At 40.1% G+C, this 23,274-nt stretch overlaps 1 protein-coding gene across 5 annotated transcripts in view; it reads left to right on the top strand.

Annotated features, from left to right (window-relative positions):
- MAP3K20 (mitogen-activated protein kinase kinase kinase 20) overlaps positions 1-23,274 on the top strand; it is a 179,032-nt gene that overhangs the window by 45,369 nt on the left and 110,389 nt on the right. The window contains exon 1 of one of the 5 annotated variants that reach the window (XM_059167017.1): positions 4,899-4,994. The exons of the other annotated variants lie outside the window; for them this stretch is intronic. The gene's annotated coding sequence lies outside the window, so the exon portion shown is untranslated. Of the gene's footprint in view, positions 1-4,898; positions 4,995-23,274 lie in introns of those variants that run through there. 5 annotated transcript variants of the gene reach the window in all.

Genomic DNA, 23,274 nt, shown 5'->3' with positions numbered 1-23,274 from the left:
TTTTATGTTCATAACTGTTACATTTGTACTTTCACAAATGCTTTCTTTAAGGGATCTGGGAGTATTTTGAAGTGAAACTTTAATTACATGATTTATCTGTATTTGACCTATTAAAATTAAGCTGAAACTGCTCTTACAAATTTATACATAATTAGAAATTAGATTTGAAACCTATATAAGTGGAGTCAAGAACTTAGGGCCAAATATGCTAATATAAAAAGGACATGAAGAGACATTTCACAAAAAGATAGACTGTTCACTGTTGCTAAAGATAAAAACTAATGCAAATTCTCACTACTGGTGAGGTCTAGGGAAATGGATAGTCTCTTAAATTTTAAGTAGAAGGATACCTTGATATACTCTAACGTGCTTCTTTGCATTGTGTATCAAAACGTGCATACTTTATGACTAGGCATTTCACAACTAAGAGCATATCCAAAGGTTATGGGTAAACAGGTGCCTTTGATAAATGTATAAATGTACAGTGTTGTTTTTATAGCCATGAAACATTAGATGCTACTGAGATGTTCAACAGAGGACCAGGTAAATCAGTTCTGGTATTCTCATTTAATGAAAATTAAGCCGATAAGGAAAATAGCAATCCTGATCCATATTTACTGACATGGAAAAATGTCCATAGTATATCACTGTTTTTTTCCCCCCAAGAAAGCATCTTATAGACAATATGTATTTGCTTAACGAAGAACTGGGTTTTTAAAAAAAGATTTATTTATTTAGTTTAGAAAGAGTGTGAGTGGGAGCAGGGGCAGATGGAGAGAATCTCAAGCAGATACTCCGCTGAGCATGGAGTGCATGTGGGGCTCAACCCCAGCACCCCTGAGGTCATGGCCCGAGCCAAAATCAAGAGCTAGATGCCCAACCGACTGAGCCCCCCAGATCCCCCCATGAAAAACGGTTCTGAGATGCTATCCAGTTAATTTCTGTTACTATATATAAAACACACACACACACACACACACACACACACACAAAGCGTCATGAGCCTCGTATTTCTATGCTGTTGACTAGAAAGTAGCATTCACAGTTTTGTCCTAGATTCTGGAAGGTCTCCCTTTACCAATCTATTACCCCTTTGTAAGATGAGAGGGTTAAAAAAATAGAATGGTAAAAATGATGAGAATCTTTCCAGTTGGAAATTTAAATACACCTTCACTAAGGAGCAGAACGGCATATGACAGGACAATGTGTTGGATCCCATCCAAAGTGTGCGAGTCTGTTGTGGTGCCCGGTGAGGGGGTGATGGGACTGGGACGGGTTCTGAACACCCAGCCAGGAGAGTGCTCTGCCCAGGGTGGGCCTTGCATTTCTGTCCTGGACTGTCTGGTAGGTGAAATGAGATCGGCGGTGTGAGAGGGACAGTCAGGCAGACAATTGTTACCATCACTAGAATATCATTATATCAGTGTAGGACAAAAACTTCAACCACAGTGTTTGACAAGATTTTAGAATCTGCGCAAATTCTGTTGAACTGTGGTAATGACTAAAACAAGAATCCTGTTTGAGATTTTGACTCGTCTCTGAGCAATTTTGAAAACAACGTGCATATAATTTCTTAGGGATTATAATTACTTCACATAGTAGCGGCATTTGTGCAGAGTTTTTTGTCTGCTTGGATAAAACCCTTGGCTGTGTCTTCTAACTTGGTGAAAACAGCAGAGCAGCAGCAGTCCAAAGATCTTAAATCATCCTTGTGCATACACTCTGTTTTTCTGCTCTGGCTTTTACCCGCTAGAGGGGATAATGCATTGTCTCCGGGGAATTCAGAGGCTCTCCTATGTGCCTTATAGAATATGAAGGAGATTAAGTAATACAGACACATATAAAGTTCCGTGTATAGTAATTGACATTAGGTGCTCCATTAAACAATGAAATGCCACAGTGTACCAGTTCTTCAGGACATGTTGCCATGGATACCCAGTGTGATGGAGATGGGGAAAGAGTTGCTTAGGAATTCAACAATTTCATTTTGAGGTGGAGTGAAAAATAAACTGTCTAGAGATGAGAACCGTTAAACCAGTCACATATACAAATTGTTGTTTTCAGAATTGTCAATGAAAAGAAAAACACATTTCAAAATGAGTATCAATTAACAACCGTAGCCGGGCAGAATCCATCATTTCAGCTAGGAAGTGATGTGGCATTTAGATATTTATTCTTAATAAGAGAAGGTATTTTAACCACAAATAAATAAATCTCAAAAAATCAAGCGGACAGAAGGATGACAGTAGGACAGTGGGAGGCAGGTCCCCTGAGGGTCTGCTCGGATTTGCTCGGTGTTGTGGACCCTCGGCTGGCCTATGGATTTATTGCAAAGCAACCGTTTGGGAAAGGAGCAAGTTTTAAGAACTGATAGAAGCAGTGGTAAGGATGGCAGCTAACTGGACTGATGTGGTTTCATGTCCTCCTCTGTGTCTGAGAGTAGTTTGCAACCAAGACCGATTCTAAACCCTCCATTTCCTAGAGACAGCCCCATGTCACCCCCCAGCCCTCCCCAGGGGAATTCTCTCCAATGAATGCATTCCAAACCCAAGTCCCTGCAATGGGAGGACAGAGCTCCCGAGGAAATGGGTTTGTCCAGCTGTATTCCCAACCCTGTAAATCTTCTTGACAATGGAAAGGGTTTTGTTTGTTTTGGGAATTGGTGCTCTCTTCTCTCCATCTCTGCTTCTCTTAATTCAAGTCATTATTATCTCCTTCCAGCATCTGGCTATCTTCCCTTTCTGACCCATCTGCCATATGGATACCAAATTTAAAATAAAAGAAAAAAAAAGAAAAACAGATCAGAGCATGTCATTTCTGCAACAGAAGCTTTTGATAGTTCTCCATTACCCATAGAATAAATTCTAACCCCTTAATGTGACATTAGGCCCTTTAACAAAATTTTAACCCTCTCCTGCTACCTTCCCCTCCTGCAGGTTGTGCATCAGCTTCAGGAGAGGACAGAACGTTCTCCATTGCCTCCCCCTGGAAAGTTCAGTTTTCCTTCTGTGTTTTCACAGAACTCTTTTTACACCTCAGGGGAGCCCTTGTCTTGGGCTGCTTTTGTGAGCCTTTCCCCTTCTCTCATCCGGCTGTGGAGTGGTGTGGTTGGGAGGAGGACTCTGTGTAGTGCGGGGGCCAGAAACTCAGGCTTGAAAGTGGTCATCCTGGGGTAGAGTCTCTCGCAGCTGTTCCACTTACCCGCTTAGTGACCCAGGGCACATGACTTTCCCACCAAGTCTCACTTTCTTCATTTGCAAGCTGGAGAGAACATTGGTAGATCTCATATGCTTGTTAAAGGAACTGAAAGGGAGCATGGCCAGGAAGTATTTAGCACAGTGCCTCCCACGTAGTAAGCTTTAGACATATGTTAGGAATATGCACCGTGAATTGCTTTTCATGTCTTCCATTTCCACCTCCCAGTGGCACTTTACACATAGTAGGCACTCAGAAATATTTATTGATGAGAAACTGTGGCTCATTTCAATAGAGTCCTCAGTAAGGTTTTAGTATGAAGGTGATGAAATTTAAGGGACATTATTATTATAATAATTTTAAAGATTTATTTATCTGAGAGAGAGGACAGTGAGGGCGGGTAAAGAGAGAGAGGGAGAAAAGCAGATTTCACTAAATGCAGAGCCCCACTCCAGCAGATCTCACAACCCCGAGATCCTAACCCGAGCCACATCAACAGCCTCACACTTAACTGACTGAGCCACCCAGGCGCCCCGGGAACATTATTTTTGAATGCTTTACCTAAATATTTGTGTATTCTAAGAGGAGGAAGTATGGTGAAGAATACATGTTTTATATGTAACTTCTAAATTTTAGGAGGCCATCGCAAAATGATATAAACTTCTCAGAGTTCCTCACCCAGAGAGCTGAGGTCATTGTTTTTGTGCGTGGTCACAAAAGTAGTTCGGATCTGAAAACAGATTGGGTCACATGTAGAAAGATGCTGAGCAATTGGGAAAGTCCAAGTGGATGCTGACTTCCTGGAAAGAGCTCTCGCAGTCCGTGTTCACAGAAAGGACAAAGTGAAAGGAGAGTTGGTGTAAACCGTGAGAGTCAGTCAGGGGCCGTAATGTCTTTGGTGCTTCAGAAGTGTAACTGCAGTGATAATACAGTGAAGAGACCAATGAAAGCACATCTTCATAAAATTAGAGCTTAAGGTTGAAAAGAACCTCATAAGTCCGGTCTTCCTAACTTTGGCCGCACAGCAGGATGACGTGGTGGGCTTGTTAACATGCTTGTAGCTTGGTCGTGCTTGCAGGATTCTGATTTAGCAGTTCCACAGCAGAGCCTAAGTGGGCGTGTGTGTGTGTGTGTGTGTGTGTGTGTGTGTGTGTGTAAGAAACGTTTAGCCCTGATGCAGCAGGTTAGTGGACTGGTGTTGAGGAACCCCTGGTCTACCCTAACCAAGGAGTCTCAGGATGAGGTTATTTTCTCCATTGCCTGGTCATCTGGACACTTTAAATATCACTGATAATAGGAACCTTAGACCAAGGCACCTTTTTTTCCTTTCCTTTTCTTTAGTGTTGTTCTCTTTTAAAGGCCTTAACTAGTTTCAGTTAGAATTTGCTACCCTTTAACTTGGTCCGCTGATTCTAGTACTGTCTTACCACCTGTGCTGTGTGGATTGGGTCTGGTACATCTTCCACCTGGCAGCCCTTTTATTTAGGCTGTAGCGCCCTCTCCATCCTTACTGTGCTGTGATTTCATCTTACTTCAAAGGCCATTTACTAAGGAATTAATCTGTGCCAGAACTGTGCGAGATGTTGGGGGGATCTTACAGCGGAACCTGGAGAGAGAAAACTTGCCGACAAACACCTTCCACACACAGGCAGTGGACTGAGGTGTGGGTTCCGGAGTCAGAATCTGGAATCCCTCACATAGCCACTTGACTAGCATAGTCCTTAGACGAGCTCTTTGTGCCCTGTGTCCTCAGGTCTCTTGGAAGGACACTACCAGCACCTACCTCAGAGTACCTTCGGGTAAGTCTAGGTTTTCGATGCAGTGCTTGGCATACAGCAAGTGCTCAGTACATCCTGGCTCAGAGACATGCTTAGGATTATAACAGTGATAGGAACAAAGAGGACGGAACACTATGTGGAAGGCAGAGTGTGTCTGGTGCTGTAGTAAAAGTACCGAAATAAGGTTTCCGTGTACAGATTAGGTGAATGTGTACCCACTCTAACAAGTACGTGGAGAACGCCTAATCCTCATGGAATTAAATACGTTTATTCATGTCCTCTTCAACACTTACATTAATAATTTAGGTAGCACCTGACTCAGTATGATAGTAGAAGAAATAATTGATGTTGAAAGGCACAATAAGATCAAGAACCTGAAAAGAATTCCACAGATGACAGCGATGAGCCAGGCGATGGGAATGCAGCATCTTAGACACAGACGCTGGAAAGCTAAGTGTTAAGTAGACAGTGAGGAAACTATGGCTTCCCAGGAGCACACTTTATACTTGGCTTACTCTGAATTAAAGTGATGTATTTGCTGGAGAAGCTGGTGTGATTTTTTTTTTTTTTTTAGACTATGGTAAGAGAAATTTAGGATCCTGAACAATGCAGACCATGCCCTGTTCTTCTCTGTTTAAACTTTTAGAGCTTCTTCTACTTTGCTCTTATTGACTAGGCTGTAGGGTAAGTTAGCTAACTCTGGAACTTAGTTTCTTCCTCTATAAAATGGGGATAATCCTGCCTAGTTATGTTTCTCTTGAATTGTAAGGATCAAATATAGTGAAGGCAAGTGGTATTACTGTCACTCTGGAGAAATTTGTTGTATTTAATTCATATGGCTCAAAACCCTTTTCCTTGATGTGACTGACAACATCTCTAGTTTTTATTAACCATCCAGAGTTTTAAATAACTGACATTTAAATTAACTAAAATTTTAGAGATTGCCGGGGCACCTGGGTGGCTCAGTGGGTTGGGCCACTGCCTTCAGCTCAGGTCATGATCTCAGGGTCCTGGGATCGAGTCCCGCATCGGGCTCTCTGCTCAGCGGGGAGCCTGCTTCCCTCTCTCTCTCTCTGCCTGCCTCTCTGCCTACTTGTGATCTATCTCTGTCAAATGAATGAATAAAATCTTTAAAAAAAATAAATAAATAAAATAAAATTTTAGAGATTGTAGTACATACATTATTGTTCATCTTTAGATTCAGTAGAAATATGGGCATCGAAGTGGTTGATAAGTGGCGAATTATTTTCTACCTTTTAGTTTGTATATTCACTGACAATCCTAACTGTGCTAAACTGACCAAGATATTTTCAAAGTCGAACTGAATACCTTATCGGCGTCAGTGCTAAGATTATCTATAGCAAAGCAGCATGAACCTCCTCACTGAATAAGCTTGTGTTCCACTTTTAGGGAAAAAGGATACTGCAGCAATACAGGAAAAGAACAGGATGGTATTTTCTTTTACCATCTTTGCTGCTGGTGACTTGTGCTTTTTATGGGGGGGAAGGGGAGTGGGGAGAGAAGGCTCCTTTTTCCAGTTCTCTCTCTCTGTCCCTGTCTCTTTCTCTCTTATTCCACCATTATAACAACAAAAAATCATAATATGGAGATCAAGATCCTGGAGACTACCATTCTTCCTAATTACGTTTTAAACCCAAACATGAAACTTAGAATTCTTCTACACACAATATGACCATTTCCATCAGCCTTAAATTGGCATTTTGGATTGTGTTCTACGGAAGAGCCTTGGTGGAGAAGGAAAGAGAGGGTGAGAAAGAAAGGAAGATTCTAAATGACAGTCTTTTGAATAGTGTAAGTTCAATCCCTAAAACAAAAAGCAAGATCTCTTTTTCCCCTAAATAATGTGCTCTCCAGCTTCACCTCTCATCCTGAGAAACATGAAAGAGAAAGTAAAAGAGGTGACCCAAATCACAGAGTGCCTTTGATAGGAGAAATTCAGCTGTTTTGAACACTTACAATCAAAGGAAGTGGTTTCCCTAATTACATGAACTATGTGAAATCTCTCAGAATAGCTCTTCCACCCCAGGATTCCTTGCACTTTAGAAGTTTGCATAAAAGCTCACATGGAGAATCAGATGCAAAGTGTTTGATTCAGATTTTATTAGGCAGAAGAGTGCCCACATCCGTCCTGCGGTTTGCCAGCTGCTTAGGTTAGGACCACTATACCTGGTTTTGATGTGGATATCTTTCAGACCCGCAACATTAAGATCTTTGTTCTATCCTTTTCTTGCAAGAGGCACCACTTTTCAGGAGCAGTAGCTATGAAAATATTCAGGAGCTTGGTCTTCCCAATTTCTGTCTCTTAACCTGAAAAGGATCTTGGCCATGTTTGTGCACTTTGCATGGGAAAACACAATTTCCTGTGTTTGTTGCTAGGGAGTGTTAAACTGCTGGATTTTATTAAGCTCTTCATTACATTTTTAAAAAACTATTTTAAATACAATAATGATTTACCAGAAAATTTATATGCAGAATTCCCCATTTATTCTCAGAATCTAGAGTCAGGATCTGCCAAAACACTTGGCCTAAAGAATAATAGTGATTATGACTGTATTAAATCTTTTGTATTTTGATAGTCACCTTGTTATTGAAGCATACAGTGTGGTGCAGGTGTGTAAGGAAGAGAATTATAAATATCCCAAGTTCTCTATTTGGGGAGGCAGGCTCAAGAAGACATAAGCATCCATTTTAATTAAAATGTCAGCTTGAAAAGATCTTTTTCTGGGCAAGTAATTTTATGTGTAAAGGAGATTGTCTAGTAATCATATATAGCAGTAAAAACTGGGTATGGGTTTTTTTGTCTCTTTCAGTGAATAGGTGTGTTGCTATTACTGTATTTTATATTCTGTTAAAAATCTGTGGGTCCTAAGAAACAAATGGGAGTGTATGAGCAGAAACAGAAGGAAATTTGATTTAGTCTAGTGTTTAAAGGACAGTAGTGACTTAAACTATAACCCACATAAGATTTTCTAATACTAAGACTCCTGGCTCTTGGGCAGCAAGGATTAAGTAAAAGAAAGTAAAAGTGCTCTTCCATCAGTCAACCTATAAAAATTTATTTGAACAATTACACAGCCATTTCTTTCTACTTTAACAGTTCTCATTTATTTAGGTAAATTAATAAATATTTGTAATTTTAGGATATTTAAAAATCTCAAAGTGTTCATGATTGAACTAGGAGATTCCTTCTTTTCTTCTGAACTCATAATTATGGATGGCTTAAGTAAGAGAAAGGGGATTTGCAAAATGATGGAGGATTGATATTGTGGTTAAGGGTTTTGCTCAGTGGATAGATTTGCACATAATTGCGGTAAGGTCTGTTATCTTGGAAATCTATTACAGCACTCAAACTGAACTTTTAATAGCTATTTTAGTCTGACTGTCCCAAACCTCCATTCTAAAAATCAGGAATTTGAGGCGCCTGGGTGGCTCAGTCAGTTAAGGGTCTGCCTTCAGCTCAGATCATGATCCTAGGGTTCTGGGATCGAGTCCTGAATCAAGCTTCCTGCTCAGCGGGGAGTCTGCTTCTCCCTCTGACCTTCCCCCTCAGGTTTGCTTGCTCGCCAACCCCCTCTCAAATAAATAAATAAATCTTTTAGAAGAACCTTAATAAATCAGGAATTGCAAGTGCAGCATAGTTATGTTGGGTAGCAATGAATCCTATTGCAGAGCCTGGGTCTTTGCTTCGTCGGTTTGGAGATCCCCTCAGGAGCTCGCTGTCAAGTTCCTACTGTGTGTACTGGATTTTAAATGACATTCAGCTGCCTACCTGAGGCTTGTTCTAGGAAGGAAGGTTAAATATGCTCCAACAATAGGCATCTGATAGCTTTTTAACATTAGCCCATTTAACATTCGCTTTTCTTGGGGCGCCTAGGTGGCTCAGTGGTTTAAGCCGCTGCCTTCGACTCAGGTCATGATCTCAGGGTCCTGGGATCGAGTCCCGCATCGGGCTCTCTGCTCAGCTGGGAGCCTGCTTCCCCCTCTCTCTCTCTGCCTGCCCCACATCTACTTGTGATTTCTGTCAAATAAATAAATAAAATCTTAAAAAAAAAAAAAAACATTCGCTTTTCTTCATAGTGTTTCTAGCAACTAGGGAAGTAGCACCACATAAATAACTTCTGTTAGGGTTTCAACCCAGTATCCTTTGCATTATCCTCGAATAATAGTGTTACTCAACTAGTACTTCTCCCATTTAGAAAGCACTTTTATGTCATTTCCTTTACAAATGATGGGACAGGTTTAGTATAAATTATCCCAAAATTTATACAGGAGAACAGAACTTGATCTCGGGCTTTCTGGCTCTGTTTACCCTTGATGGAACCTCAGCTTTGGAAAAGAGCTTACTCAACCATATTTCTGATGCCCAAATCTCCTCTGCAGCATTCCTGTTACAAATAAGCATTTTGCTTCTGTTTGACTTCTGATTACTAATGATGGAGAACTCATTAACCTCCTGGGACAATCCATTTCATCTTTGGAAAACTGACCATCAGAAAGCTCTTCTCTAAATTATTATGAGTCTGTACCACATGCTAACAGTTTTGGCCCAGCATTAAAGGAATAATGTAATACTGTAATGTGATTTTTTTGAAAGAATATTAAAATTATACTCGGGAAACTCTTACTAAGTGATATTTATTAAGTGTCTAATTGTCCCCTAATCCTTATCTTATTAATAAGTACTGTAATTCCATTTATTGTGACATTTAAGGTTTCTGCAAAATTTTTGAAGTTTTTTTTTTCTTTTGAAATCTTTTCCTAGTATTAAAAGTGACCAGTTCTTTCTTAAATAAAGGAACATAATTTGGAGATAGTATGCTAATAATAGGAAACTAGATTTCTAAATAGTTTCTCTTATTTGATGCACTTCAGTATCATGGTTCTTCTTTCAGCTTCTATCTTTATCTGTTTGTTCACTATGCTGTGCTTATAACCAGATATTTCCATGTTATGTTTATTTTCCAGATTTTATTTTTTATATTAAAAATGATGCATGTTCGTTCTAAAAAAAAAAAAAAATCAAACATTATAGCAGCCCATAAAGAAGAAAAGCATTTCTCTTCCCTATATTCTTATGCTCTAAAACTTATCAGTGTATGAATAACTTTCCATATTGATTATTTTCTCTGCATTTCTCTGCTGTTCTAATATTTTTCCCTTCATAAAAATGGATCATATTTCCAGGAAGGGTAGCATGAGGGAAATTTGTGATAGAAATGTCTGTATCTTGACTGTGGTGGGGATCACTTGAATATAGGTATGATAAAATTGTTTAGAACTTAAACACACACAACTGCCTATAAAACTGGTGAGATTGGAATAAGATCTGTGGAGTATATCATTGTCAATTTCCTGATTATGCTACTGTGCTATAGGTGTGCAAGATATAAACTGGGTAAAGAATATATGGGATTTTACAGCTGCAGAGTTACCTCAAAATAAAAAGTTAAAAACTTGGATCACACTGTTATATGTATATACTGTCTTGAAATTTGGATTTTTAAACTTAGTATATTGAGACACTATGTGGCTATGTATAGAGCTCTTTCATTTCTTTTTGTAGCTTTTATATTTTGTGTTTAAATAGCATTTATTTACTCTTACTTATTATAGCAAATTATATTCTTGGCCCATGTACAATAAAAAAGTTATTGGAGATGTGGAGAAACATGAAAATGTTTTACTGGAAACTCTGAGATGAGCCAGATGTTGTAATTAGCAGACAATCTAAAGCAACTTTTATTAACAGGTTCAAGACCTTAAAGGAAAACATGGCCATAATGAAAGAACAGAATGGGAAATTTAGCAGAAAGAAAGGAACTAAAAATTCTAGGCATGAAAAACTGCAGTCTTTGAAGTGTATGTTTTATTAGATGGGACTTAATAGCAAATTACGGAAGCAAAAGGAAGAGTCAATATATATATATAAAAACAAATTAATAGAATTGGTCAAATCTGAAGAGCATGGGGAAAAAAGACTTAAAAATTTAAAACTCAGGAATGTGAAACAATATGAGTCAGTCTGAAACATGTAATTGGACTCCCTGAAGGAAAGGACAGAGATATGAACAGAAAAAAATTGAAGAAATGATAAAGTGTCCCAGCTTTGGTCTAAAACATATAGGTCCTAAAATCGTTTTGATTTTAGGATAAATCGTTTTGCCTGCTTTCACCATTTGTGTTCGGTATTGTACTGGAAGGCCTAGTCAGAGCAGTAGGATAAGAAAAAGAAGCAATGCTAAAGATTGGGAAGGAAGAAGTAAATCTGCCTTCACTTGCAGATGAAATCATTATTTACATAGAAAATTTCAAGTGTTCAACTCTTAGAAGTGATGGGTTAATTTAGTAAAGTTACGGGAAACAAGTTGATTATATTGCTATATACTAGGAGCAAACCATTCAAAAAATAAAATTTAGAAAACAGTTTATTTAGAATAGCATGAAACAAAAAATACTGAGAAATAAATTTAATGGCAGGTATGAAAAAGTTTCCATGCTGAAAACTATAAAACAGTGCTGAAAAAAATTAAAGATGATCTAAATAAGACAGAAATCATGTCCATGGATTGTAAAATACACTATTGTTCAGCTATCACTTTCCCCTAAAAGTTGATTTGTGTAAGAAGAACATAGTTGGAAGATTCACACTTGATTTCAAGACTTCTTGCAAAGGCCCAGTAATTCAGATGGTGTGGTATTGGCGTACAGGCAGAAACGTAGATTGATGCAACAATTTCAGATTTAGCCCCCCAAATATTGATGTCAGTTGAATTTTAATAAACATGCCAATTCAATTAAATGCAGAAGAGGAAATATTTTTAGTAAATATTTCTGTAACAGTAGGCATACATATTTTAAAAACTTAACTCCTACTTTACACCATACACAGAAGTTGTTTTAAGATCCTTTATAAACCATAATGTAAAAGTTAAAATGGTAAAGTTTCTATAAGAAAAGGAATATTTTATAATCTTATGACAGCCAAATACAGCACTGTATTTTTTAATGTGTATATAGTACACATATACAAAATATGTGTTAATCGACTGTCTACGTTATGGTAAGGTCTCTGGACAACTGTAGGCTATTAGTAGTTAAATTTGGGGGGAGGGGTGTCAAAAATTTATCAACACAAAGACAGTGGGTACACCAATCCCTGCATGATTCAAGAGTCAGCTGAATATAGACAATCAGTAAGCATGCATGAAAGTGCTCAATGGTATTCGTCATTAGGGAAATGCAAACTAAGACCACAATGAGATTCATTTCACACCCACTAGAATGGCTAAAATGTTTAAAACCAGCAACACCAAATATTGGTGAGAATGTAGATTAGCGCCTTCTCATACTGTTTAGGGGAGTGTGGAATGGTATGACCACTTTGGGGGGTTTTTGCCTGTTTCTTCAAAAATTCACCTACCCTACCCTATGATCTAGCGATTCAACTTATAGATATTTACCCAAGTGGGATGAAAACGTATGTTCAAAAAAGACTAGTATAAGAATATTTACAGCATCTTTAGTGATAATAGCTCAAAATTGGGAATAACCCACATACTCATTAACAGGAAGATGGATAAATAAACAATATTGATAAAATGGAATTCTAATTAGCAATAAAAAGAAAGAACTGATAAATGCAGCAACATAGATGAATCTCAAAAACATACTGTGTAGTAAAAAATCGTACCTGTGGTATGATTCCACTTATGTGAATTTTAAGAAAAGGCAAAACTAATCAATGGTGCTAGAAAACATGGGGCGCCTGGGAGGCTTAGTCAGTTGAGTGTCTGCCTTCGGCTCAGGTCATGATCTCATCCCAGCCAGGGTCCTGGGATCGAGTCCCGCATCCGGCTCTCTGCTCAGCACGGAGCCTCTTTCTCCCTCTGCTTCTCCTGCCTGCTGCTCCCCCTGCTTATGTTCTCTCTCTATGTCAAATAAATAAAATTCTTAAAAAAAAAAAATGGCACTAGAAAACAACATTTCTGGGGCACCTGGGTGGCTCAGTTGGTTGAGCAGCCCACTCTTGATTTCACCTCAGGTCGTGATCTCAGGGTCGTGGATGGAGCCCCGCATGGGGGGTCCAGGCTGTGCGGGGAGTCTGCTTGAGATCCTTTCCCTCTCCCTCAGCCCCCCACCTGCTCATGTACCCCCTCTCTCTCTAAAATAAATCTTTTTTTTTTTTTTTTAATGAAAACAATGCCTTTGAGGGGTGGAATTGACAAAAGGGCACATGGAAAGATAGAAATAGTCTGTATCCTAATTAGGATGAAACACAAATGCCTACATGTATCAAAGCACTTACATTATTCATTTAAGATCTCTTTATTTTATGATACATGCATTTTACCTTTGCTAAAAAAACAAAGTTCAGTTTCTTAAAAAGGCAAAAGAATAAGCCAGGCAAGTCTGTTGCCTTTTAAAGGGCTTCTCCCAAATCACCAATTAGTAATTTCATATGTATAAATATGTGCGTGTATATTCATATATGTAAAACTGAATATGAAATTATAATCTGCACACCATGTACTCCATGCATTTAAAGTGTATAATTAAATGGATTTCAGTACATTCATACTTACGCAGTTATTACCACAATCACTTTTAGAGTATTTTCACCCAAAAAGAAATCCGAAGCCATTTGCAGTAATTTCCCATGTTCCCTCAGCTCCCCCACAACTGAGCCCTGAGCAACCACTAATGTACTTTCTTTTTCTATAGATTTGCCTTTTCTGGATATTTCATATAAACAGAATTATATAATATTTGACTTTTTGTGACTGGCTTCTTTGACTTAGCATGTTTCTGGGCTCATCCATGTGAGCATATCTCTACTTAAATGGGTTCCTGGACCTAATTCCAGTGTGCGGAGGGATTGTTTCCACACATACCGCATGCACTTCGTGGACACCAGTAGGGTGTCCTCCCATTCAACTCAGTTCTGACACAGTCTACCTGGAGAGAGCAGCAAACACAGGCTAAGCCCAGGTTTGACTGACGGACTGCAAGTCAGAGGTTTCCGTGACCCCCTGCTTGGGTTCATTTAATTTGCTAGAGCGGCCACTAGAACTCAGAAAAACATTTTTACTTCCTAGGTCGTCTGTTTATTATAAAAGGGTATCAGCCAGGAACAGCTAGATGGAGGAGATGCACAAGGCAAGGCCCTGTGAGGCTTCCTTCCCCTCGTCAGGCCTGTGCTCTCCCAGCCCTGTTCACCAGCCTGGAAGGTCCTTAACCCCGTCCTTCTGTGTTACGTGGAGGCTTCAGTACAGGGGCCTGATTGATTAAGTCATTCGCCACTGGCAAATGATTCACCCTCCAGCCCCTTTCCTTGGTCAGCAGGGAGGGGAGTGAAAGTTCTAACCCTCTGTTCACGTGATCATGTCCTGTCCTTGGCAGCCAGCCCCCAACCTTAGTTGCTTTCCAAAGTCACCTCATTAACATAACAAAGACCCCTTTCTCATTCACTCTCCTCAGTAAGGAAATTCCGAGGGTTTTAGGAGCTCTACGCCAGAAATGGGTAAGAAGACCTAACATATATACTCATTATAAATCATGGTATCAAGTACTGTCTATCTTTTTCCTGTCAAATACACCATTCAAATGCCACATTTTATTTATCTGTTTATCAGATGATAGACATTTGGATCATTTTCTGCATTTTGGCTATTAAGAATAATGCTGATATGAACATTTGTGTGTGGACACAGGATTTTTCTTTTCATGCCACTATTCCTTGGAGTAGAATTGCTGAGTCACACGGTAGCTCTATGTTTATTGTTTGAGTAACCGTCAGTACTGTTTTATATTCATACTAGAAGGGCATGAAGGTTCTAATTTCTGGATAAATCATTACCAACACTTGTTATTCTCTCTCTCTCTCTCTTTTATATATATATATATATATATATACACACACACACATACATATGTACATATATATATATTTTTAAAGATTTTATTTATTTATTTGACAGACAGAGATCACAAGTAGGCAGAGAGGCAGGCAGAGAGAGAGGGGGAAGCAGGCTCCAGGACCCTGGGATCATGACCTGAGCTAAAGGCAGAGGCTTAACCCACTGAGCCACCCAGGCGCCCCTCTTTTTTTTTTTTTTTTAAATTAATTATTGTAGCCATTCTAGTGGCTGTGAAATGGAATCTCATTGTGGTTTTGATTTGTAGTTTCCCCGTGAATGCTGGTGTTGTTGAGCATCTTTTCATGTGCGTCTTGGCCATTTGAATATCTTTTTTGGAAAACTGCTATTCAGATTCTTTACCTATTTTTAACTGGGTTATTTGTCTTTTTATTACTGAGTTGTGAGAATTTCTATATATTCTAAATACAAGTCCCTTATCAGATATATGATTTACAAATGTATTCTTTCATTCTCTGAGTTTCCTTTTTCATTTTCTTCACGGTGTCTGTTGAAGCACCGATTTTTTTTAACTTTGATAAAGTTCAATATACTGATTCATTTGTTGCTTGTACTTTCAGTGTCAGATCAAAGAAGGCTTTGCCTGACCCAGGATCACAAAGACTTAATCTCATATTTTCTTCTAAAATGTTTTGTAGTTTCAGTGCATTGTTGGGTTTATGATCCATTTTGGGTTAATTTTTGTGTATGGTATGAGGAAGGACGTCCAACTTTATTCTGTGTATGTGCGTAATAGCTTCTTACCCCTTTTAGCCAGAACTCTATTCCCATGATCATGTACAGCGAGGAGCTGGTTGGGAGGTGACAGGTATGCTTGGGGCCTGGCCACTGGAAACAAAGCAGAAGGCAGCCAGCAGCAGTTGTCATGGCAGGTGCCGTCTTCACCTTTGACTCAAAAGACTATGCTACCAGACTTAGAAGGAATAATTCGAACCTGTCTGAAATACCAATTTGATCAAGAAGCATTCTGTAACTGGCTTCAGAAAAGACTTAATAGAGTTTTCTGGATTTTATTTGTTAATATGGTTTTCCTGAAGATAATGCAGAAAGCTGAAACAGATTGCTATTTATTAAAAACACAGAATTTACTCTTTCTTGTGCCTCTGCTCAGCTATTTGTCCCCCTAATCTCTCTTTTTCTCTTTGTCCCTTTCCCCGCCCTGTCCCTGCCCAACCCCCACCCACACCCATATGGGAGTTCTTGTCTGCCAGCTTTACATTATATTTAATGGGTTTGACACACGTACTGTTAAGTGGACACTTTGGCCTCTACTAAAAAACAACCCACTGTTCTCCCTGGCTCTTGGGTCATAGAAACTTCTTAACACTTCTTAGTCAAATGTTATGCTGTGAGAAGCAAGAGGTTTTGTCTCTTTCAGTACAGGCTCTACCCTAGAGCCTTTTACTTCCTTTTATTCTCTAAAGCAGTTGGCATTGATTCATGATTTCCTGGTATCAGTAGGATGAGTTGCATGAGTAACCCGGATCTGGTGGAGCCTTCTCCCAGGCACGTTTAGCAAGCTCAGTGCACTGAGGATGAGGCTAGGCATCACTTCCCTGCCCCCCTTCACCACAGATCATCTTTTCTTACCTCCTAATGGTGCTTGGAAGCTGTGTACAGACTATGTAACAGGAAATGAGTATTTGTGACTTTGCTGGTTTCTATGGAATGTCCCCTCCTGAATTTCCCCTCTTGGGTTCCTTGGTTGTGTTTCTCTGTGGCGCAAGATTGATGTTTGGTGATGAAGTGAACCGGAGGTGCCTCTGCCTTCACTCTGTCTCTTCTTGCCTGTCCTGCTCTCCTCAGTTGAGCTGTTCATGCTGACTGAGTTGGTTAGAACAAGATGTTCATGAAGATGTGGTCAAGCTAACTTGTTAAAGAGAAAATAAAATCTGAAGCCGTAGAATTTGGAATCCAAAGCAAATGTTGAAGACGCTTAGAACTGATCACAGTGTAGGATAAGTCTAAATGTTTGTAATGATCATGCTCATAACCAGTATTTGGAGCTTAATACATTCCAGGCAGCTCTCTTGGTGCTTCACATGCATGAATTCATTTAATGCATAAATTCATATAATGCATAAACAATAGTTAATTCTATTCTAAAGCTCCTTTTCATTTTACATTTTACAAATTAAAACCTCTTGACATGGGGCACCTCGGTGGCTCAGTGGGTTAAGCCTCTGCCTTCGGCTCAGGTCATGATCTCAGGGTCCTGGGATCAAGCTCTGCATTAGGCTCTCTGCTCAGCAGGGAGCCTGCTTCCCTCTCTCTCTCTCTCTGCCTGCTGCTCTGCCTACTTGTAATCTCTCCCTCTCTGTCAAATAAATAAAACCTTAAAAAAAAAAAAAAAAGACCCGTGACATGCAGCCAGAGGAGACTAGGGAAACGGGACAGCTTCATGTGATATGGCGCCCCAGAGCGGGTCCCCAAACACATGGAAGACAGTAACGGAGACCCAAGGGAACTCCTAGGTCACTCAGTTCCAGTAACGTGCTGTGCTAACAGAAGCTGTCACCTGAGCGAGGGCCATCCTCAGGTCTGTGCCTCTCTCAATCCACTCTCAGTCTAAAACCCAGCCTTCCTCTGAGTCTAAAAATTACTCCAGAACACTAAGTTTATTTTTAAAAATTTTATTTTAGAAGTTTTCCCTATCCCCTAGTCCAGAGGTTTATACTAACATTCAAAAGGCTAGGTAGCTATGTATCCTTTTTGGGGCGCCTGGGTGGCTCAGTGGGTTAAGCCACTGCCTTCGGCTCGGGTCATGATCTCAGAGTCCTGGGATCGAGTCCCGCATCGGGCTCTCTGCTCAGCAGAGAGCCTGCTTCCCTCTCTCTCTCTCAGCCTGCCTCTCCATCTACTTGTGATTTCTCTCTGTCAAATAAATAAATAAAATCTTTAAAAAAAAAAAAAAAAGGCTAGGTAGCTTGCTGTCACACCTGGGGATGTGGGGAAACCGGACCCTGGGACCCCAGTCCATGCATTCCCAGCCCAGTGCCTATATTCACTCCTGCGTCAGTAGGAACACACTGCTTCCCACGGCAGCCTCCCCATGAGTAGTATCTTCATTTTACAGCTAATAGATCACTATGATCTGTGTTTTCTACTGGAAAAATAACCCAAAAAAAGCATGTTTGCCTTTGACATTGAGCCACTGGCCCCTCCACATTTGAATGGAGAATATAGTACATATTTGATTAAACCAATACAGTAGAAACCTCACTAGGATGAATGATGACAGGTGTTTGGCAAAAAAGCATGGTGGCATGGTGGGGTCTTCTGTGACCTCTGACTCAGAAACCTGAGGAGGGGCAGAAAATAGAAACAAGAGCATGGCCCCATCAAATTCCGACCCGTTCCACAGGTGCAGTAATCGGGAGGCTAGTGAGGCTAAGGTCAGATTCCTTACCCTGGGAGTGGCAAAGAGAAGTGATGTTCAGTGTCTTTCAGCTTGGCACTTGATGTTTTAAAATAGTAAGGGACTTGAGATTTATTTTGAGGCTTGAAGAATCAGGCCTAAGACCTATGGTCTTCTTGGTATGTTTTGTTCTTTGAATTAGAGGTTCTTCTGCCGGATATGATGATGACCGGAGTGCGCTGGATGGCTTACACCTTTCTCTTTACTGATGCTGTCATCACCAGACTCTCTGGTCTGTGCTCTGTCCTGCCCAAACCTGTGCTTTGGCCTCTTTCTTTTACGAGCTTCACTGTGCCGTTGCTGTCAGTGATTGGATCTGTTTGCCAGCAACTCTTAGTCCTAGCTGGTGTTCTATATATCCAAGTTCAGTTCTGTGTATCTTTTAATGTTTTTTTCTCTGAAGTGCTCTCAATACAATCCCTAGCACCTAACATTTTTTTTTTTCTTTTTAAAGGATTTTATTTATTTCTTTGACAGACAGAGATCACAAGTAGTAGGCAGAGAGGCAGACAGAGAGAGAGGAGGAAGCAGGCTCCCTGTAGAGCAGAGAGCCCAATGTGTGAGGCTCGACCCCAGGACCCTGGGATCATGACCTGAGCCGAAGGCAGAGGCTTTTAACTCTTTGAGCCACTCAGGCGCCCCTAGCACCTCACATTTATTGGGGAAAACCAGGTGCCTAGCATGTACTTTCCATTTAAATTTGGTCCTCACAGCTAGTTTAAGTAGGTATCAGCTTTCTTCATTTTACAGATAAAGACCAAGCTCGGTGACATCAAGAGACTTGCAGGATCATGGAGTTCATACCTGGTAGCGCTGATATTTAGCCCCAGCAATTTCTGACTCCAGGGTAACCGGACGACCCTTCAGCTTTGCCCCAGAACCACCCTCTGGGATTGAGTCCAAATCCTGGCTGCTCCCTTGAGCCACGTTCGACTCACCTGAGAAGCTTCCAAGAAGCAGCCACACCTGGGCCCCCGCCCTGTACTAAATACATCAGATTTAAGGCAAAATGTTAGTGTTGAGAAGACTGTAGAGCATTCATTATGTCCTTTTTACCTACAGATATTGACATTTTATCCAAAGGTAAGCTGACCCCAGATCACATGGTTGCCTAGTGTCAGAAGAAAGACTAGAATGCAGATCTCTTGATTGTGATTCTGGAGTTTTCTCCATACTCAGGTCAAATAAATATGTTTGAGTATTTGCTGTGTACAGAGTACACAGTACTGTCTGTATACTAGGCACATGTATCGTCATAGGTGAGTTTATTTATCCATATGTAACATTTAGAAATATGTGTGCATGTACATGTGTACATGTACAACCCATGCACAGCCATGTGGTTTTGGAAATCGATATTCATTTGTGAGGGAGGCAGTATTGCATCACGATTGAACTCCTGGTTTGAATTTTGGTTTAATCACTTCCTATACTATGGGAAGGTTACTTAATCTCTCTGTTCTTTGGTTTCTTAGAAATAAAGCAGGGATAGTAGTAGTGCTTACTTCATGGATTAAGTGAGCTCATGGGTGGGAGGTGATGAGACAGTGTTGATGCGCAGGAAGCTTTCCATTAGCATCAGGTAGAGTAATGCATGAGTAAAGGTTTACTCAGCTTATAGCTTCTGGAACTCCATGGTTACTACATCTGTTGCCTACAAAAGAATTATGATAATGATACTATTTCTGTGACGTGGGTCATCTGTATGAAATCCCTTTCTCTCAGCCTTAAAGACACAGGTGTACCTTTCTGGAGACCCTTAACAGGGTCTGTACACTCAAACTTTATAGTTCACAGTCTCCGTTCTGTCTTCTAAAACATGGTGGTGTTCTGATATATTTTCTTCTTTATCTCTGGGCCCACTGTTACATCCCAGCTATATTCAGCCATGACTTTCTTTGTGTCTAGTTAAATGCGGTGGGCTGCCAGAGCTTGCTCTGATTGATGTAGGTTGGTATCTGGTTTTATATTTATTTATATGCAAAACAATTGCATCTTGTCTCTTGGGAGTCCTGTGTAGTTGATAGTTTTATTCAGAAAATCTTGAATTATTTTCTCTTGGACTTAAAGTCTTGTACGTGGGAAAAGTTCCACCTAGAGAACTCCACATATCAACTGAGGCCTGTCCCTGATCTCTCCGGGGTCTTGTGCATCGTTGCAAGACATAAAAGGAATCCGTTCCGCAAACACTGCTTTAGTCAACTGGCGTGGAAGAATGGATCCTTTTACAGTATCATTAAGTACCATTTACCAGATGCCTTTAAAGGAGCTCTTTCTCTTCCTTTTTGCTCAGAGGTATTAAGGTATTAAGTAGAGTCACAGTCAGATTAAGGACACTCACTGACTCTTCAAGAAAAGAGAAAAACCAGAATTTGGGGTGAGGCAGTGTTTGGAAATGAGATAAAAATCTGAACTGAAATGGATCTAGCAAGCAAGTTCAGTTCAAGAACACAAGTTTCGTGAGTCAGCTCTAAGAATTTGAAGTGATTAGAATAGGCTATCATGAAAAGTAGTTTCCTGCTGTAGGAGATCTTAAGGCTCCCAAGGATATAATAAATATGCCTCCTAGGCAAAGCTGGTAGCTACCCAAATAGATCCCGAGTAAGGTAGCTTCTGCTTTATGTGCTCAGAAATTTCAGCTTCAGGGCGGCGGACTCAGAATGTTAAATCATACTAACATATTTGACTTTGACTTTAGAATAAAATCAGTTTGCTAATTTAAAAATTTCTATTTGTTGGTGAGTTCTATGGGAAACAAACTTACAAAGACATTATTTTATGAGTGTGGATTCATAGCAAGAGGAGTTAGTAATGGGACGTGAATGTATTCTAATACTATGTGCTGCTGGGACGCTAATGTATTCTAATACTATGTGCTGCTAGCAGTCTGATTTGTCTACCCTTCCCAGGAGGCGCCTTCTCCCTGGGGAAGTTATGATGCCTTAACCCCTTCCCCCTACCTCTTCTCCCTGCCAGTGTTTAATGTCTTCAACTGTTTTCCAGGCCATGGTGGCTGACCATCTCTAACCATTACCAAATATGCACATATGTGCACGTGCAAATATGTTAATACTTTGAATCAAATTGTCTCCTGTCCTCTGGTCCTGGAAAGATCTTTTGCTGTAGGGTGGCTTTGTCCATCTCCAGTTTCACCCATTTAGATCAATCATTTCTCAGTTCCCAGTGAAACATCCCCGGTGTTTACCTGTCATTGGGAGTGTCCAGTCAGAGGCGGGGTGTCTGTTTCTTGGAATATCCCTAAGGGGATAACTTCATTAAGAGGAGAGTTGGGGCACATGACCTTTATGTCATAAATTAGTAACTCTTTAACCTCTGTAGACCTCACTGATCTCTTTGAAAGAGATCTTTGAACATTTGAAGCATTTTTTCGCTTTTTAGGAGTTACTCCTAGTGAAATGCAACATGAACATCAGCTTGGCATGTGTTGTTGTGTTGTCATGTGTTAGCAATTCCGTTGCCTACTTCTGTTTCCCTGCACGTATTTCACATCCATAACCAAATGGAAGGGCTGCTGTTCCCAGACTTGCTGCCCCATGCTGTCTCTCCACCAAAGCTCTTGCTGTTTCTTCTGCTAGGGATGGTAGACCTTCCCCTGCTATCCATCAACATCTAAACCATTCTACATGGTCCAGTTGAAGCTTTCCGTTAGCCCGTGCATTCACCATCTGCATGTGGATCCCCCACAGCACTTTGTTCTCCAAATGGGTGTTCTGCACTTCTCTTTTCCCTTTGATACTATGCAAGCCCTTGACGGTAGTGGTTTATTTCTTCTCATTTGCTTACAATGCCTGTCTCATCCTTGTTTTCATTCATATCAGGATATAACACAAGCATGGGAGCTCAAGACGATATCTGAATGTTAAGGGGAAGAAGCTTGGTTGTATTTAACTAGAAAACTCGGAGTAGAAACTGTGTAGAATATTTAAAAGATCAGAATTCAGTTATTAGGGAAATTTTAACAATAGAATAAAAGTCCAGCCAAGCTTAATGGGATTAAGGGGTGAATAGAACGTGAGGAAATAGACTTTAGGATGAAATATTATTTCAAGAAGTTTTGATGCTTAGGAAAGTAGTTTGAGAAGGAGATGGCAGTCAAGGAAAAGTTGCTTGTTTTTTGGAGAGGTGAAACTCAAGCATATTTTAAACCCAGAGGATAGACTTGTAAAGAGATTAAAGATTCCAGAAGGAACATAATTGACAGTGCATCATATCCTGAGGGAAGAAAGGGAGATAGAAATAACACAGGTGTCTGGGTGAGGTCTGAGGCAGAAAGGAAGACTGTGAACATAAGGTAGGAAAGCTGAAGGCAGTTATGTCTGTTTCCCCAGTGTGAGAGTATTCCTAGTAATCTGAGGATGACAGGGGTTAGAATAGCCAAATGACATAAGACTTGAGGTTTATTATAGTTGACTTTTTAAAATTATCTCATTTAGCTTTTGATATCATCATTGTCTGTCTTCCCCTCCGCCCCCGTAGATTGTAAGCTCCCTGAAGGCAAGGATTTTGCTATCTTGCTCATCACTATCCTCAGCACCAAAAAATTGTGCCTGTGACATAGACAGTATTTGTTGGGTGAATGGAGAGTACAAAGGGGAGCCAGTTGGAGATACTCAAAATTATTGCTATCATCTTTTCGCTTTCAATAAATGTACAGACTCTAAATATATCATGTTAATTGTCTCAGAACATTTCTGTCATAAAGGCTTGTATAAAAACACTGAGAAACATAGAAAGGTAGTTACTGAATCTTTTCATACTTAGAAACTGGGAGTACTAGAGCATTAGAACCCTGGCAATATTTGACCAAGGAGTGTAACGTTATGTGTAGTATCCTGAGGCCCCTTTTGTTAGACAGAAGCTTAATCACCAGCAACTTGTGGATATGGCATTCACTATTAGTTGTTTT

Source organism: Mustela lutreola, chromosome 3, assembly GCF_030435805.1.
Source record: "Mustela lutreola isolate mMusLut2 chromosome 3, mMusLut2.pri, whole genome shotgun sequence".
Classification (NCBI taxonomy): domain Eukaryota; kingdom Metazoa; phylum Chordata; class Mammalia; order Carnivora; family Mustelidae; genus Mustela; species Mustela lutreola.
The sequence above is the reverse complement of the archived record's forward strand: the minus strand, read 5'-3'. Positions and strand labels throughout refer to the sequence as shown.